Source organism: Centroberyx gerrardi, chromosome 2 (genome assembly GCF_048128805.1).
Source record: "Centroberyx gerrardi isolate f3 chromosome 2, fCenGer3.hap1.cur.20231027, whole genome shotgun sequence".
NCBI lineage: Eukaryota > Metazoa > Chordata > Actinopteri > Beryciformes > Berycidae > Centroberyx > Centroberyx gerrardi.
The window spans coordinates 5,758,977-5,777,318 of NC_135998.1; the positions used below are offsets into that span (position 1 = coordinate 5,758,977).

Here is an 18,342-nt window from a genome sequence, read left to right on the forward strand (position 1 = left end):
TCCCGCATGCACAGGATTCTCGCTGCTTCTCATTGAATGCAACACTATGATTGGACGACACAAGGGTCTCTCTTAGTGCTCATACTACAGTCCATCAATAAATTCAGCCCCTCTATCAAAAGAAGTCCATGAGTAAAAAAAACACACTATACTCAAATTATAGAGTCCATTTCTCTCTGTTACACTACCATGCAAATCATAGAAAACAGGCTATCCTGTATTAATCTATAGCACTATATCAGCGCACTTCTGGCGCTGCATGGTGGCGACGGGTGACACATTTGTTTGTAATTTGTTTATAAGTTGTCTTTATGTGCCTTTTGTGCCAGAATAACTGGAGGCAGTCAAGATGCATCCAACAGGGTTCCTGTATGCGATCTCTTTGGTAATCTACCTGCTATTGCCGACACAAACGCTAACTACACGTGTTTCTACGGTGGAGCAGCTTCAGCTGACCGCCCCAGCAAATAGCATTCTCCGTTATAGTCATGACCAACTCTGGCGACTGAGGGAGCACTATGATCGCGACTACGTTCCAGTTGACTTGCCTGAGGAATGCAGGAGAGGAGCGAAAACACCTGGAACAAGGCGGAGGGGCCGGCGTGGTGGGATATGATGGAGAGTTCATGCACGCGGATGTAGGCCACCTCTACCAACGGCTATCGTAACACCCGCTCTCTCCCCAAGCAACTTACGGAGCTTCAGACTGCTGTGAGGTACCTCTCTGAGTACAGGGAAAGTTGCCTGCTGTGCTTCACCGAAACATGGCTCAAGGAGACGATTGATAACTCTACGCTTCGGGTTTCGGGATTTAGCGACATTGAGCTTCTGTCCCTGTCATTTAGGCCTTTCTATCTGCCCAGGGAATTTGGACAGTTATTTGTTACTGTTGTATATATTCGCCCCCGTGCTAACACCAAGACTGCTGCAGGTGTAATATATGAAACAGTGGCTAAATTAGAAAATATTGCACCCGATGCCCCTAAGCTTATACTGGGGGACTTCAATGGCTGTTCCATAAAGAATGCACTGCCTAACTTTTATCAGTATGTTAACAGACCCACAAGAGGGGAGAGGACATTTGACCTCTGTTTTGGCAATATAATGGATGCTTACAGAGGCTATCCAAAGCCACCCCTTGGGGACTCTGATCACAATGTGGTCCACCTGGTCCCCCACTACAAACAGAGGCTCAAATCCAACAAGCCTGAGCTAAGAACTATTCAGAAGTTGAGTGAGGATGCAGTGGAGTGCCTCAAAGGTTGTTTTGACTGTACAACATTGAATACCTTTACAGACACTTGCAGGGACTTGGAAGAACTCAACTCTGTGGTGACGGACTATATACAATTTTGTGTGGACAGTGTTATCCCAACAAAGACCATTAAGATTTTCCCAAATGATAAACCATTGGTCAGTAGGGACCTCACAGTAGAACTGGAGAGGAAGAGGTGGGCTTTTGAACAGGGGGATGTGTCCCAAATGAAAGCTATACAAAAGGAAATAAGGCAAATAACCAACGATTGCAGGCATAAAAACAAACCGAAGATAGAGGGGAAGATGAGGGGTAATGATTTAAGGCAGGCATGGCAGGAGGTACACAATGATAGGGAAGGAGGAGAAGAAAAGAAATGTTAAGAACAATGGGGATGATCTGACCTTTGCTAATGACTTAAATACATTCTATGCTAGGTTTGATACATCAGATTTCTCCACTGAATGTAACTTGATTAAGCAACAACTTGACTGTGGGTAGCCCTTGGTTATAACAGCTGAGGAGGTTTGTGGAACCTTTAAAAAGATCAATCCAAGAAAGGCAGCTGGTCCTGACAGGATTAGAGGTAGGGTTCTGAAGGAGTGTAGAGAACAACTTAGCCCTGTGTTTGGACTGCTTTTTCAAATGTCACTCGATACACACCATGTTCCTAGGGCATGGAAAACCTCACTGATAGTGCCGGTGCCAAAAATGTTAAAACCGTCTGTCTTAAATTATTATCAACCAGTTGCTTTAACATCGATTATAATGAAGAGCCTGGAGAGGATTGTTTTAAACCATGTCCTTAAGGAAGTGCAACATGAACTTGATCACTTACAATGTGCATATAGGAGTGGGAGGAGCACGGAGGATGCTCTTCTGTATATGCTGCATAACATTTATTGTCATCTTGATCAGCCCAAACAATATGCTCGTGTTCTTTTTGTGGATTTTTCGTCAGCATTTACTACTATTTGACCTCATATTATGATGGAGAGATTACTGAAGTTAGGACTAAATAGTAATATTATCAGATGGATAGAGTCCTTTTTGACTGACCGGTTACAGTGTGTCAGAGTAAATGGTGCAGTGTCTTCTCCTATTATTACTAACACGGGGGCTCCACAAGGTAGCACCATTTCTCCAGTTTTATTTACTCTTTACACAAATGAACTTAGCAGCAACACATCTGATCTTTTTACTATTAAATTTGCTGACGACACGGCAATCGTGGGTTTGATTCAAGATGATGATGAAACCAGCTATCGTGCTTGGGTAAATCAGTTTGTTGGTTGGTGCAAGTCCAGTTTTCTTCATTTGAATACCAAGAAAACTAAGGAAATCATCTTTGACTTCAGAACTAGTAACAGCACCCACCAACAAATGGATATCAATGGGGAAGGTATTGAAGTAGTAAGTGAATACAAATATCTAACTATAATAGATGCTAAACTGTCATGGGATTCAAACACAAATGTTATCTACAAGAAAGGTCTGCAGCATCTATATTTCATGCATAAACTGAGACAGTTCAGAGTGGACAGAGACATCATGGTCCTTTTCTATCGCTCCTTTGTGGAGAGCATTTTAACTTTCTGTTCTATTGCTTGGTATTTTTCATTGTCACTGAATAATAAAAACAAACTGCATAAGATAGTTAACATGTCCAGTAAGATTGCTGGACAACAGCAAAACAGTATGGCATTGATCTGTGAGTCCTGAGTAAGGAGGAAAGGTCAAGTGATTACTAGAGATGAATCACACCCCCTATTTACTGCATATGAGCTGTTACCATCGGGCCGATGGTATAGGGTGCCATACCTCCGAACCAACCGGGCTTGCAGATCATTTGTTCCTACCAGTATTGCACTGCTCAACAAACTGTGAAACAGAAAGAACTAGACCTTTGTGTGTTGGGATGCTGCACCCTGTAATGTGAGGAGCACTCTAGTGATGTGGGATATGTTGTGATGTGATGGTGGGGTGTTCTGTCGTTGCGGTGAGGTGGCAGTGTTGTTATTTGTGTTGCTATTGTTGCTGTCATTGTAGTTGTCATAGTTGTCTGTTTATTTGTCTGATATTGCTGTATGGCACGCAACAAATTTCCGAAAGGATCAATAAATGCATCTATCTATCTATAAAATAGGTAGCAACATTCACCAGCTGTCTACTCAAGCTTTCAGTGAGTGTAGACAAATCACTGTTGTTATTAACTGGGCAGCTCCCTTCACCGATGTTTCGTTAAATTAGGACCATGACACCTCAAGAAGGCTCAACAGTGTATTCCAGCGTCCCAGAAACACCCCCCTCTTTTCCCAGTCTCAGCAGACCCAAGTCCACTGTACTGCTGTCACTTGCGCCTTTGCCTTTCAACACTACCATCAATATACCTTTCTATTGCAGAACTAATGCACTTCCACATTCTAAAGTTACACACTACATCTGCCCGAGCAGAGAGCAGATACCCGGCCAACTCAGCAGTCCGCATATCCATATCGTATCTCCTTAGGCTAAGCTAAGTCTGGCTGGCCCTGCTGGCTTAACTGGCAGCTTCATCCGGATGCCAGTGCCCGGTCAGCTGTCCAGCCACCCTCTAACAAAAACAAAAATCTGTGGAAATGCAGCTTTAAACCTGTATTTTTCTTCCTCTCCATACAATTTAAGACATTTACCAATACACATACAGCACCGGGTAGTAATGAAATACTTGTAATGGTGTTACATATTCTAAATTTACAAATAAATAAATAACTTTCTTGAAGTCAATGCAGATTGCAATTTTTTTGAGCAAATGTAATGAACAACATTTCCCACACGAGTTGCATTAGTACTGTTGCTAGGAACCAATAGATTTGATTGTAGACCCCGTGGCTCACTTTGTTGCCCAGTGGTGGGAGCATTGTCCATGAACATTTCCAGAAAAATGCTTCTTGTATTGCCACTTTGATAATAAAAAAACCCCAAACATTTCTGTCTAGATTTCCAATTAGTCCATTTTTTTAGTCTAGGACTAGCTGTAATAAATGTACTACTTACAGCAATACCAATACACAAATTCACAGTTGTCTGTATATGTATGTATATGTGTATGTGTGTCTGTCTTTCCAACATGTTTTCATGTACATGGACTGTGTTTATCAGCTACAAAGGGATGATTAACAGTCTGCAGAAACTGTGGTGGTGATTTGCTGCCACCTAGTGGTTGATTCAGATTGATTAGAGGTAGACCAGTGACCAACTCTTTTTCTATTGAGGACAGAATCGGCCATAATTAGACATGAATGAATAAATATATAAATCTATATTCAATAATAAATACATTTCTAAAAATAATATACAGAGAAACCAGTCAATGAAAAAAATTCAAAATAAAAGTGAACATAATTCATTCAAAAAACAAGTAAATCAATGCAGAATAAAGAAAATGTAAGTAATAAATGTGTTATTATTCATTTATTTCCCAATTGATTTATTTCAGTATTTATTTGTTTATTTCTGTATTACTAACTGCTCCATAATATGCTAGTAAAGAGTTTCAGTCTTTCAATCACATTTTATTTTTATTTTATTTAACATCACATGTGATACACAAGGCACAATGAACACACGGCTCAATTCTTGGGCCAATCCTATTCTCCTTTAATATGTCTTAAAACAGTTTTATCATAAGGCCATTTTATAATCTTTGGCTCTTATTATTTCTTTTTATTCTCATTGTGTTATTTTATTCAATCTCCCTAGACTGTTATTTATTCCATTTGTTGTATCCTTGTGTCTGAAACTATTATATTTTATTTTATTTCAATATTTTTTTTATCATTGCTCTACCTCATTGTCCTTCTGTTTTATTGATCTTTGTCCTTTGCTATTTTATTAATTTTGTGGTTTATTGTATTAGGCTACTGCGTGCACTTTTTGGAGGTTGTCTGACATTTTTCCCCCTTGTGCCAAGTTGCTTTTGGTACTCGATAAAAACTCTTGTTTCTCTCTCAGTTAGATCGGTTCGTATGACACAACACAACATTTTGAGTATGAATATATCTCCCAACAAAATGAATCGAATCATTTACAACTCAATATCACGGTCGTTTCTCATTGGCTAGAACATGAGCTGATGATTCTCCTGTAGCTACAGCTAGCCTAGCAAGCTTGCCTCAATCTGGTTACAATATGACGTCACGGGACAAAACTGTGATGGAATATTAAAAAAACGGGATTAAAAAAACCTCTACAGCCTAGTTGTAAAGTTTGTGTTTTGAAGGGACTTGAAGTTTGTTGCAGGCAAAGTTGTTTTGCTGTCAGCCAAGTGAAGTAAATCCAATCAAGCAACGCACCAGAACAATGACCAACCAACAGTGTGTTGAACACCAGCCACACGTGTTTAAGTGTACAGCCTCATTACCATATGGGAGAAATGCAGAAATAAATAGGGAAATAAATAAATGGGGAAATAAATGACTATATAAATGCATTGTCTTACTCATGTATTTATTCATTTATGCTCACTGTTATATTTCTGAATTTCTATGAATTGTGTTTTTTCTTTTTTTTACATTTATTTTGTATTTATTAACTCTATCCATTTCTGAATGGCGACTCGCTCATGAAACCAGCTTTTGTTTGAGGTTTTTGTTGAAAAAGTTGCAGAATATGTCAAAGTATGTAGTAGTAGTAATGATAATAATAATATTGATAATAATAGTAGTAATAATAATGAGAATCTTTATTGATATAGCTCTTTACAAACAAGGAAAATAAAAATGAACGAAAGACAGAACTGCAGTTTACACCAAATCGTCGTAATTTACATGTTTTAAAAAAGAGTAAATAGAAAATGAATAAATCCCTTTTATTCATTTTCTAAAGATGAAAAATAAAAACAAATGGGTTTTAATTTGTGTTCAAATACAGCAAAGTGTAGACCTGTCTGTTTTTTTTAAAGATATGTACCAACTATCTTCTGTCCTATTTTAGAAGAACACCTATATGGGCAGAAAATCATCTACATCAGGATCTCTCAATACACTTTTACCATACAAACTCTGCCCTTGTCCTCCAACAGCACCGGATCAGTTACTGCACATCTGTCATTTTCAAGGGGCTTAAGAAACCATCTCACCTCAAGAGAGACAAAGAAAAATCAGAGAGAAATCTGAAGTAAAATCAAACAAGAGATCAGAAGAAAAATCAAACAAGAACACAACTGAATTGGATAACAGAACCTGAAAAAAGAAGTCTACAAGAAGAAAAACCAAAGTACATTAAAATATAACGAATTAAAAAAAAACGCTGGATGCAGAAAATGAAATCTAAGGGAAATGAGGATGTGTTTGTGAGTGTGATAGCGAAGTGTGTGTGTGTGTGTGTGTGTGCATGCTGTCATCATTAAACAAAGATAATTCTATTAGAGATAAGAGAGATATATAAGGTAAGTAATGCAGAATTCACTTACATCCAAAATTAATGAAACTTAAACTACTAAAACTTCGCTGAAGACAAACGCTATTCCGCAAGGTTAGGATCCCTGTGAAAAATATAGTTTCGATGTACAAATATGCTAGCATGTTCATAATTTCTGATTTTATCATTGTGAAGTAATGAATAATACTTCAAGTGAAATAGTGCAACTTGAAAATTAAAAGCATCATATGAGGTTACAGCTCATCCTTCTCATCCTTCTCCTCCTTCTCCTCCTTCCTTTCTTCCTTGTGGAAGACCTTTCCATCAGGCTGCTTCACCCATCTCAGCTTGACGTCTTCACTCAGTGGTCCTTCAATCTCTGACTCAACTGTGAAACAGACACATTGTTTATTATTGCCTTGTTGTTTGTGATGCACTTTTGAATTCTGTCTCTCGGTGTTTTGTGGCCTAATTGAGCATAAGTTGCTGTTTATGATGGTAGGAGTCCACTTTATAGCCAGCCACCTTTCAACATTCAAGCCAGGTTAGATCAGATTCATTGGACTGGTAAACATCTTTCTTTCCTGTCTTAAAGATCCCATATTCTACACTTTCCAGTGTTTTATTTTCTGTCTTGAGGTCCATTCAAAGCTGTTTGTGTGGTGTCATGTACCAAAAACACTCTCAATCCATTTTTACATTTTCCACCATCTCTCTGAGCCTTACCAAGTACAGACTGTTTCTGTCGCCGTGTCTTTAAGGCTCATTAATATTAACGACCCTCGGTTCCGATTGGCTAACTGTTTCAAGAGTGAAACGTCAGATACTGCGGCCCGGCAGCTATAGGTAGGGAAAGGTAGGTAGGTAGGTAATAAACAATGACAACCGCTCAACCGCTTTGAAAAAAACACTTTGTTAGTCTATTATTTCTTACAAAAACGATAATGAGCAAACCTTTGTGACGCCACAAAGTTACGTTAGTCCAAATGGCTCGTTTAGAGGCTCACTTTTCTAATATGGATTGTGTGGATTTAGTTTTGATACTTTCACCATGTTTAGATAGCACATCCAACAATCAAAGAGGCAAGGGGAATCCTGTTTTCCATGATATAGGACCTTTAACTTTACCATCCTTTCTTGTTTCTCATGTTTCACTGCTGTCTGTATTAGGCGATTGTTCATCAGAGGCAACTGTACTTGATACCAACCAGAGGAATTGTTGCATAGTCTGGATAATAACTGGAATATTCACAGTGTAATTCACTGGCAATTTCCAATTTTTTGCTATGGTCGCTTTTTGTTTACTGCTATGTCCAGCCAGCTAAAGATCCACAATGTTGTAGCAATAGAAAATTAACTTTTTGTTCCGTCACTTTGACACTGTCTGACCATCTCAGTAGTTTTGACAAAGTTTGAAACTTACCTTGCAAGTTCAGTGGAATGTTTTTAGTTTGAGGTTTAATGTATTATTTTAGTGTACAGTAATAGCTGGCTGATAACCAGCTAGGATAGCCATTTGGGTGTATTAAAATCAGGCTGCTATGTTTGGAAATTTCACCAGTTAGGATGCTTCTATAATATCCACAGCCCAAACTGTGGGTTAGATCCTAACTCACTCCTGTCTGCATATATTAGGTCTTTCTGCAATGGCAAAATTAAATTAATTGCAATCTAAAGGGAGGTAGAATGATGCAGTTAGGATGTTTCTGTAATGTGTATGTATGTAATGTAATGACACCTGAACATTCTTCCTTCCAAAGGTTAACAGTGTAGAGAAAAGTGTATAGGAGTAAGCCAAAGTATTCAAACAAATGAATGAAGAAAACTGACAGATGTGGCAGAAAGTGAAAAATCAGCACTCTCCTCACAAAGGTTTGAAGCCAGGAATAAAAGGAAAACGCATTTAACAATTCTTAAGCTGACCCTCTGTCTTTTTCCTAGCTCTTGCTTTGTCCTAGTGTTTGTGACGATATAAAAATGTCCACGTATTCAACTGTTCGTACTCAAGCTACACTTGACAAGTGCTATTGCTAAAAGCCTAAAATGTAAGAATAATCTTTCTGCATTATGGTGACTTGTACTTTGATGACTTGAAAAGGTTTCTAAAGTCTTGACTTGAGATCTTGTGTTTGTGTAAATGACTTAGATTGAAAGTGATGAGATTTGTTCCAGCAGACGACTGAATTTAAATTCTGTTTTCTGAATTTGTATGGAATGATTGAATTTATTGAAGTTGAAACTGATTATAGAAATCAAACTCATGATGCTCTTACCAAGTTTTTATCCTATTAAAACCATATTGCATTGAAAAGTCCTAGATATTTAGTTTTCTTTAAGATATTAAATTGATACTAGATTTGTTCTGACTTGACTTGGTGTTCTACATTTAGACTTGAGACTTGACATTAATTACATGGACTTGACTTGGACTTGGTAATCTACATTTAGACTTGGGACTTGACTTGAGACTTGTGCCTCAAGACTTGAGACTGACTTGGGACTCGAGCAAAGATGACTTGGTCACACCTCTAGTACATTCTCAATCTATTTAACATGTTGACTGCATGGACTCCAGGCTTCGACCATATGTTGGTGGAGGGAGACGTGGCTCTTTCAAAGAAGAGGAATGCCTTGAAGTGCTGGTCAGATTACTGCAGATGGGAAAAATCCCCTAACGGACTGGTTGTGCCGTACACCATCAGTGATTACTTCTGTAAGTGCTTTGTGATGTATGACATAAATGTAACGTCCACAAAAAATTCAAATGATGTCAGTACGCTGTAAATATATAGTATCTGCTCTAGCAAGTAATTTAATCTAGTACAGAGTCTTCTTTTTAAAGGTCCCATCTTGTGTATATGTGTGACCTTTAAAATAAGAGGAAACATCTTCCCATGGAGTGAGATAATTTTACATTTCCAGTGCAGTTTCACTTTCTCTTGAAATAAGTAAAATCCCTCTGGATTCAAGATAACATTTTTGCAAGAGAAAGTGTGTCTCACCACATTGGCAGGTTATATGCTGGAGATTTTCTTGAGATTATACTTGAGATCAATCAAAACTAGATTATATAATCTTAAAAGTCGACATTTTATGCTGTTTGAACATGGTTACCACAGTGACCAGAGATAGAAATGGAAAACCGCTCTTTTGATGTAAAATACTATAATTAGATGAGTCAATATCAAAAAATGTCAATTTCCACTCACTGTCTCAAAGCATTTGGCTGTATAATGTTTTCTTTGCCTCGCTTCCAGAAAGTACTTTCCTCCCTAATGATGTATGAGCAAAAATCAACAAATGTAATTCAGTGAGTGAGCAGGTCCTCCAGATGAAAATCCTTCAGCAGTTACAGCATGAATGCATGTGATCATTTCTTTTTCACTGCAGATGACTCTGAAAGAGCCACGATTGAGAACGCTATGAAGACTTTTCAAATGAAAACCTGCGTTCGCTTTGTTCCTCACAGCGGCCAGTCTGACTACCTCAGCATTGAGAGCAAACTTGGGTGAGTGTATGTCAGATTCACATCTGCATAACATGTGGTTGCTTTAGATCAAAACCTGAGATATTTGAGTGACAAATGCTGAACTTTTTTTTTTATTTTATTCTAACCAGTTCAAGGCAATACTACAGGTTGCAACATTTGAACCAAGTGAGAAAATCTGGATAGGCTCAAAATAAATTAACAGTAAAGTAATTTTGGTTCTAGCCATGTACTAGCCATATTAAAGCAGGTCATTGGAATTTGTCTTTTTGCATATCCATCCTATATACACAAATATGAACAAACACAATACCAGAACACACCATTTCCTAAGAGTGCAGGTTGCTCACACTGCAGTGTCTTCCAAAGCAGTTGTGGTTTAAATGGTTTGCACAAGGGAAGTTTGGCAGTTGTTATGGTTGCTGTAATATATAACATAACACCAGCCACCCACCAGTCACCAGCTCACAACTGGTATACACCGTCCTGCTGCTGTCAGGAATCAAACTTGCAACCTGACATCTACTGTGTCTAACATAATGTAATGTAAAGAATGGAGCAACGATGGAGGAAAACAGTGGCACATCACAGATTAGCATGGCATTAAATGTACTCATAGTGGATGTCAAGGTGCTTAAAGATGTGATAAGTACTTTAATAAAAACAACCCAAAAAAACAAACATGTAACAATCTTTTTTCCCTTCTACTCTTATTAAAAGATTTTAAAAACTCTGATTCTACAAATGCTACTTATTCCTATTAAAGGCTTAGCTGATGAAGACTGACATGAGATATACGGTCAGTTTGACCACTGTTGACAAAATGTACTTATTGTAAATTGCTTTGGACAAAAGCGTCTGCTAAATGACACAATGTAATGTAATGTGTCGGTGACTGTAGGTGCTGGTCTAACCTGGGGAGAGATGGGGGGAAGCAGCAGCTGTCTCTGTCTGTGCACGGCTGTCTTCATCATGGCATCGTTCAGCACGAGCTGCTCCATGCTCTGGGCTTCCACCACGAACACACCCGGAGCGACAGGGACCAGTATGTCCGGATCAACTGGGAAAACATCCCGACAGGTGAGCGCTGAGCCCCAGTGCAACTGTACACTATGGTAGCTTCCATGGTTTCAAGTGGAATAAGTTTGTTTGTTGAGGAGTGGGGTTTGGGGCTAGTAACCTATTGAATTGTTCACCGATTATAATAAAATGAATAAGAGTTTAAGTTTTAGTTAAAGAGATAATCCGTCTGATTCTTGTTTTTATTTTTTTGGTGACACCTTGATAAGTGATAAGTGGTCATTGCTTTGGTGTTTTGCACTCAGTTTAGGAACTGGCCCAACATAATAATAACAATGACACTCAATGTAGACTGCAGCTAATAAACGATGGCAAAATCTACCAGTCCAAAAGAAAAAAGAGACACATCTGCATCGCTCCTCATTGTGTTTTTCATCTTGGACAGACAACGCTGGTGTTCACTCTAGTTTTGGCTCAGAGACGGTCACTTTCCTTTTTAGCAGCTTGTTTTCCTCTGAGCAATTAATTTGTCTCCTTGGATTTTCTGTTGATGCAGTTTGAGTTTCTCTTTTCTTTGTCTGTTCAGACATTGGCTATCGCTGCTCATGCAAACTACCCAGTTCTTCTTCTATATGGTATCAATTGGCAACAGAGAATAGCAAAATGGACATATGTGTGTGTGTGTGTGTGTGTGTGAGTGAGTGAGAGAGAGAGAGAGAGAGAGATTTTCTCCTTGTGTTAAACTTAAAAGGTACATGCAAGAAATTTTTGTTTTTCTGGAAGCCTCCTTGAAACCAAGAAGAACCTCTTCAACCTCACTTTGAGAATCACTGCTTCATTTATTTTACTTTGAGGATCTTATATAAATATATTAAATATTTTATTCCACAGCTAATTCCTACAACTTCCACAAAGCGGACACTAACAACCTGAACACTCCGTATGACTACTCCTCCATCACGCACTACGGAAGGTAACCTCTCATCTTAATATCATGAACACTGATATTTAGCAAGATATGATTGTTATTAAGCAGTACATTCATTTTTCATATTGTCAGTTTACTGCAAAAACCTTGTGTGTTCAATTATTATTATATTCAATTGTTTTATGACCCTGAAATCAAGCCAAAGTACTGAAAATGCAACGTAAAATGTCAAAAATGCACAGCTGTTAACAGGAAAATCAACCATTTCTTTGACAAACACTTTGGGAGATACAAGGTTTCAGCAGGACATTGGAAATATTCCATCACTCTCCTACAACCGTAAACAAGGACAGTTTCTTCATTGGTGTATTAATTTCTTGTGTTGTGTGTTTTCTTGTGTTTTTTTTTTCCTCTCTAGGACTGCCTTCACATCAGCGTATGGAGAAGATACCATCACTCCCATTCCAGATTCCTCTGTGCTGTGACATGTCCGATATCGACATCCTCAGGATCAACAAGCTATATGAATGCAGTGAGTAAAGAAGTCGGCACATTCATCACATCAGCCGCTGTCTCTCCCTACTTTTGTTTATTATTTAGTTCATTTTTAAGGCATTTCTGCTTCATTAAATAGAGGAAATTCTTAGATTTTAGAGAGATTGGGAGGGAGTTACACACAGAAAAAATTCAAACTCACAATATTAAGAGTGCATGATATTTAAAGACCCCATGAAACTGCATCTTTACTTACTTGATTTGATGCATTTCTTGTTGAAACAGGATGTTGGGGCGGGACATAACGCAGGGAGGGATCATTCAAAAGTCTAAATCAATGGAATATGAGTCAGGGAGAGAAAGACAGTCTTATTTGATGGGAGGGGTGTGGAGGGGCGGGATTGTTCAAAAATCTGATGGTTTTATTGGTTAGAAATTTATATTTATGCCTCCTGGTGCAGCATGATGTCACCATGAAAGATACTCACTTAAAGATACTTAAAGATACTAGTAAAAGTATTGGGAGTTAATTTCATGGGGACTCTAAATTTATCTATACATTTTTCAATGTCTCTTTTCATCTATTAGAAGGTGCAAGGAATTATCTGACAACCGACTGACTTAGAGATTTGTGCGCTGTGCCTCAATATCCCTATTCATTTCTACTTGACAACTATTGAGGAAGAATATCATGCTATTATGACAACGCAGGATAGATTCTTTGTAATGACGGACTTTTAACAATCTCCCATTGTATCTCATTCATTCTTGCTTTCAGAAATGTATACAAATCTGTAATGTTGAATGAGGGAAAACAGAACTTGGGTCTGATGCCAGATCATTCTTTCTTTTCAGATATGTGAAAGAAAATGAAGACAACTCAAACTCAGTTAATGTTAAGGAGACAGGTGCTGTTTTCGCAAAACCTCCATGAGATGCAATGAGTGCAATCAGAGATTTATTCATAAAAACCCAAACCAATTAATTACATTTTGATTTAAGAATCCATGTGCTCTTTACCTCTTGCTTACAACACTTGAATCAACATTGATGAGTTTGATTCCAAAATTAGATATATAGATATTAGATACCTGACATCCAAATATTAGATATTTGAAAAAACTGACACCTACTATCACAAAATCATTGTTGTCATCGTCTGTATAGGAGCCGCATTTAAGTTTATTTCTATTAATGAATTTACTGATTTTATTTTATTTTATTTATCACGTAAAGTGTGCGCCCTCCACAGGTGGTGAGGGCGCTCCTTTAAGTTGATGGGCATGGCACCTGGCGGGGGAGAAAGCGGGTTACAGCAGATACCGTCTTTGACCTCAGCCTCAGCCTCAGCTCTGAACGCGTCTGCTGGTGAATAGCAGCAATCTGCAACGCTGCAGTTAAAAATTAAAGACACTGAAGCGACATCATCTTATTTTTGTATTAAGTTTATTTCTGTAATAAATACCCAACTTTAAGAGGATTTTTGCCACTACATTTCGTCAAAGACGTGCTGTGGATTGATACTGGAGGATTTGTTTTGGAGCATTACGCGGAGCAAACCCAAAGGAAACGCTGGCCCTGACGCATGGCCACTAAACAAAGAAACACGTCAGAGGAGGTATGTGCTCTTAAAACAAACATTTTGGAAGGATTATTTGTTTGGAAATATTATTTTTAGTGGCCAGAAACGAATTTCACCGCAGATTTTTGTGTTAATGGACTGTGATCTTTTATTTTTCAACTTTACTATGACGTGGCCAAACAATTGAGAGCGGTGAAGACGCCTAGTATGAAGGAAATTAAAAGATATTGGAAAAAATAAGAACTGTTTCTGTACCTTTGAAGACTATTTGGATTAATCGAAGAAAGATAAATATTTTGAGTGTTTTTGGAAGTTTGTAAAATGGCAAGTTCTGACGAAGCAGAAATAACTCCTGTTAAAGACATGAATGAAGCAGCTGCGCGTCTGCGCTCATCCAGAGCAGGAAAACTGTCACATTTAACACGGAGAATGAACGTCGTGAACAATTTGATGACTGATAAAGATTATCTTGATGAAGTTAAAGGAAACATGATTAAGTTTAATGAACTTATGGAGGATTTTAAAGGTTTGCATGCCTCCTACGTTGAAATGTTGGATGAGGACGCAAAAAGGGAAGACAATGAAAAATGGTATCAGCCTAAATGTGCACAAATCGTAGCTTTCCTTGCCAACGCCACGAAATGGATTTCAGCCATGGAAAACCCCAGTTTAGCTGAAGTCTCCTCATCTGCCACTCTTAGTCGTCATCAGTCAGGTCCTCAGTCAAGTCATCAGTCAGGTCCTCAGTCAAGTCATACTCCTCATCTTCTTCATCCTTACGTATTAGTGCAGAGGCAGAGAGAGCAGCTTTAATGGCCAAAGCTGCAAAGCTGCAAGAAAAGCATGCCATTGAAGAACAGGAACAAATGCTAAGAAAAAGAAGAGAAACATTGGAATTACATACAGAAATAGCAGCCACTACTGCCAAGATTAATTATCTAAAAGAGGCTGAAATGTCAATACTTAACCCTGTGCAGCCTCATGCAGCCCCTGTTCAGAAACCTGTGTTAGGTGCAGAGGCAATGGAAGACATAGCTGGCGCAGCAGCAGCTACAGATGCACAATGGGATGAAGAGCTGGAGAGTTCACTTTATCCTCATAAGGATGCTCCAGTGGTTAGGAGCAAGGCAGGTGCTCAGTTTCAATTTCCCCTCTTTGATTTAAGTGCAGATAATCATCAAAGCCAGTCTGTTTATAGGGCCAGTACTAACACCCAGCCACAACCGCAGCAGACCTCAGCGCTCAGAATTCCCTCTGTCATGCCCCCTGTGATTCCTCAGTCATTTGCCAGATCAACACAAGACACACAGTCAATTCTGTCACAAGGGCATAGTCCTTCTACACCCAGCTCTGCACAGGAAAACTACATGATCAAAATTCTGGAGAATCAAAACGACTTAACAAGGATTCTTGCAAAGCAGCAACTTCTGTCTACACTACCACAAGGAAGCATTCCACTCTTTGATGGACAAATTCTGGAATATAAGTCTTTCATTCACTCGTTTGAAAACCTGATTGAAAATAAAACAGACAACAACAGAGAGAGGCTGCAGTTCCTTATACAATTTACAAAAGGCCAAGCTCAAAGGCTTGTCAAAAGCTGTGAGTACATGTCCCCAAATAGAGGCTACCAGAAAACAAAAGAGTTACTAAAGGAAAACTTTGGAAACGAATACAGGATCTTTTGTGCTTACTTGGAAAAGGCTCTATCCTGGCCCCAAATTAAATCTGAGGATTCAAGATCACTGCAGGATTATGCCATGTTCCTTAGGAGCTGCTACAATGCTATGGAGGAAATGGAATACCTGGAGGAATTGGACACAGTATCCAACATGAGAAGCATTGTACTTAAGGTACCATACAAGCTCAGAGAGAAATGGCGCAACAAAGCTTATGAGTTGCAAGAAGAGCGCAATCATAGAGCTAGAATTTTGGACCTTATCTGTTTTATTGAAAAACAAGCTCGCATAGCAGCCGACCCACTCTTTGGTGACCTTCAAGATCAGTCATCTAGTAGAGGAAAGGCTGCTAGATCTCCTGTCAAGTCACAGGTCTCAAAGCTGTCCGGCAGCAGTTTTGCCACAAGTGTCACTGTTGCCCAAAAAGAAAAGGTGCCTGAACCCTCATGCCCCTTTTGTAGCTGTAAACACACATTGGAGTTGTGTAAACAGTTCTTAAAGAAAACACATAGAGACAAACTCAGCTTCTTAAAGACCAAGGGCATATGCTTTGGCTGTTTCTCCACAGGCCACATTAGCAGAGACTGCAAAAGGCGTCTCACCTGCAGAGTGTGCAAGCAAGCTCACCCAAGCGCCCTTTCGTCTTTGACGAAATGTAGTGGCAAAAATACTCTTAAAGTTGGGTATTTCTTTTAACCCCTATTCCACTTTCCTATTGTTTTTACCACATAGAGAGTGCGGGTGCAGTATGTCAGACTCGCAGCCTTGTTTCCAATAAATTGTCCAGAGAGAGTTCATCATTCACTGTTGCTTGGCATTTATTACAGAAATAAACTTAATACAAAAATAAGATGATGTCGCTTCAGTGTCTTTAATTTTTAACTGCAGCGTTGCAGATGCCATTCACCAGCAGACATGTTCAGAGCTGAGGCTGAGGCTGAGGTCAAAGACGGTATCTGCTGTAACCCGCTTTCTCCCCCGCCAGGTGCCGTGCCCATCAACTTAAAGGAGCGCCCTCACCACCTGTGGAGGGCGCACACTTTACTGATGTCTTGATCTTTAGAAAGAAGAACTATTCTTCGGTCTCTAAGATACGGCACAGCTTAGTTATGGGCCTTTCAAGGACTGAAGTCTTAGTCTGGAGCTTCACTGAGCGGACCAGACCTCTTCCATCAGGCTTGGTTTCCAGCACTCTGCCTAATGGCCATGACCCCCGAGGAGCAGTGGGGTCAACCACCAGGACAATGTCTCCAATGTTCAAGTTTTTCCTCACTTTTGTCCATTTCTGCCTTTCTTGGAGCAGCAGAAGGTACTCCTTTGTCCATCTGTGCCAGAAAAGGTCGGCCATGTACTGGACCTGTTTCCAGCGGCGCCTGGCATAAAGGTCAGATTCCAGAAAGGTTCCAGGGGGTAGGATAGGTTGTGTTTTTAGCAAGAGGATGTGATTTGGAGTCAGCGGCTCCAAGTCGTGTGGCTCAGAGGACACGGTGGAGAGGGGATGGTTATTGAGCATTGATTCTACCTCGCAGAAGATGGTTTGCAGACCTTCATCGTCGATGGTTTGCTGATGGAGAATGGAGTTCAGCACCTGACGGACAGATCTTATGAGTCTTTCCCAGACTCCACCGTGGTGTGACGCTGCTGGCGGATTGAAACTCCACCGGATTCCATCAGGAAGCAGAGCGCCTTGGATTTTCCTCTCATTTAGTGAACTCAGGGCCTTCTTGAGCTCTGCCTGAGCACCCACCAGGTTTGTACCGTTATCAGATCTGATGTGCTTAACCTGCCCTCTCCTACAAATAAATCTTCTCAAAGCATGAATGCAAGAGTCGGTATCCAATGAATAGGCTACCTCCAAGTGTATGGCTCTACTAGACATACAGGTAAACAGGACTCCATACCTTTTGATCTGGCTTCTTCCTCGCCTCACTTCAATCGGGCCACAATAGTCCAATCCGGCATTGGTAAAAGGAGGGAGGTCAGGTAGGATTCTTTCCTGCGGCAAGTCTGCCATCTTCTGCTCACCTGTTTTGCCTCTCACACGTCGACACACAACACACTTTGAGATTACTTTCCTTGCTGCTGAGTTTCCCTTTACAACCCAGTATTTTTTACGGAGCTCTGAAAGCATATGGTTTCTACCACTGTGTCCGGAGCGCTCGTGGATGTGTCTTAGTATGAGAACTGAAATGTGGGCATCTTTGGGCGAGATACAAGGGTGTTTGGTCTCATCAGGCATTGCAGATCTATGTAGTCGGCCACCTACTCTTATGATGCCCTCATCTAGCATAGGATCGAGCCTACAGATCTTACTGTCCTTTTGCACTCTAAACGGGGTTGTTTCCAGTGTCACCATTTCAACTGGGAATGATTGCCTCTGGACATAGGTGATACCAGTCAAACCCCCAAAGAATACCGCATGTTGGTGCACATATTTGGTGCCGTGTCCTCCCCAAGCAAGCTTTGCATTACAAAGATCGTCTATGTTACAAAGAT

At 39.7% G+C, this 18,342-nt stretch overlaps 1 pseudogene; it reads left to right on the forward strand.

Moving 5' to 3' along the window:
- Positions 1-518: 518 nt before the first annotated feature.
- LOC139912934 (high choriolytic enzyme 1-like) lies at positions 519-12,630 on the forward strand (annotated as a pseudogene).
- Positions 12,631-18,342: the final 5,712 nt, after the last annotated feature.